Below are 1,535 nucleotides of genomic sequence, written 5' to 3' on the forward strand. Positions count from 1 at the left end.
TCTCCCATGGTCAAGGTAGATACACGGACAAGTCAATTGGTGGAATCACGAGTCTAGACACGCATGCACTAATCTCCTAATGCAATTAAAGGCTCTTACGGAAGATGAGTTTTTTTTTTTTTTTTTTTTTTTTTTTTTAAATAAAGGAACTAAAGAAGCAAAGAAAAAATAAAATAAAACCAAAAACAAAAGGGAAAGTAATGGATTTCCCCACCACAAAGATTGAAACAATGATTCCAAAGCCGTAAGGTTGCCGTATAGCTGAGTGCTGTATAGGTTTGACAGCAAGGGAATCCGTATAGTCTTCGGAGCTACCTACAATCGAATCCTGGGGATTCTCGGCAGAGAGCGGGGATTACTATATGTTTTTGTTTCTACTCAAGTTAAGAGTAATATCTAGAATAATCCAGATCTGCAATTGCTAGACCCAGAGAGAAAATGAATCCTCAAACTTGAAACTTGAACTTGAAATTGCATTGATAAAAATAAAGGAAATACACTTGCATATAAAAAAATTACACAACTTCAATCTTTCTTGCAAAACATTAAAACCTAAACATTCAATCTAGAATTAGAACCCACAAATTAATCAAAGAACTAGAGAAAACCTAGAGCAAGTTAAAGAGAATAGAAAGTGCAAGACTAAAATAAACTAAAGAGAAAATAAATTGTGTAAACTAGACCTAGGAGGGGAGGTAATATTTATAGGAGAAGGAGAATAATTTACAAGGAAATAAAATAATAGTACATAATAATAATAATAATAATAATAATAATAATAATAATAATAATAATAATAATAATAATAATAATAATAAAAGAGTAAAATAGAAATAGAAAAAGAAAAAAAATAAAGAAAGAGCAAAATTCGTTAGAAATCCTAAGGAAGAGAGAGAATGTGTGGAGAAGAAAAAAAAAAAAGTAAAAATAGTAGCACGTGAAGAAATATAGTGATCAATGTCAGGATGGCCGAGTGGTCTAAGGCGCCAGACTCAAGTTCTGGTCTTCGTGAGAGGGCGTGGGTTCAAATCCCACTTTTGACAAATAAAAATGTTTTGTTTTCATAATTTTCAGGTCAATGCCTCATAGCTGTATAAATTATATTAAACATTTTTTTTTTTTTTGGAAGTAATTATATTAAACATTTCCGAGTGGTTAAGGGATGGAGAAGAGCGAAGCTCTGGGGTTGAAGCCTCTGAAGTGCCTGTCAATGGTGTTGGTTAGGTGGGGTAATCTTGCATTCATTGGGGGAAAGGATTTATCATGTTTCAGTTTCATAGTGAGGTAGATATGACTGAGTGTGGCGTAGAGGATTCTGGAATGTGGGTAAGCAATACATTCGTTTTCAGCGATTGTGGCCGGATTTTAATATCTATTCTCCTCAACCCGTGGGTAAGTTGGTCTGGGTTCATTTCCCTGATTTACCTCTTGAGTATTGGCATGAGAAAGTACTTCTTTCGATTGCAAAGTCTGTGGGTCACCTTGTTTCTCTTGATAGACGTACTCGTCAAGGATCTGTTGGTCACTATGCTAGA

The 1,535-nt window shown here is 34.3% G+C and overlaps 1 non-coding gene across 1 annotated transcript; it reads left to right on the top strand.

Moving 5' to 3' along the window:
- Positions 1 to 959: 959 nt before the first annotated feature.
- On the top strand, positions 960 to 1,043 carry TRNAL-CAA (transfer RNA leucine (anticodon CAA)). The gene has a single exon. It is a non-coding gene; the product is annotated as a tRNA-Leu (tRNA).
- Positions 1,044 to 1,535: the final 492 nt, after the last annotated feature.

The sequence above is a fragment of the Hakea prostrata genome, chromosome 3 (assembly GCF_041222555.1).
Source record: "Hakea prostrata isolate BN-2017 chromosome 3, UWA_Hpros_2, whole genome shotgun sequence".
NCBI classification, from domain to species: domain Eukaryota; kingdom Viridiplantae; phylum Streptophyta; class Magnoliopsida; order Proteales; family Proteaceae; genus Hakea; species Hakea prostrata.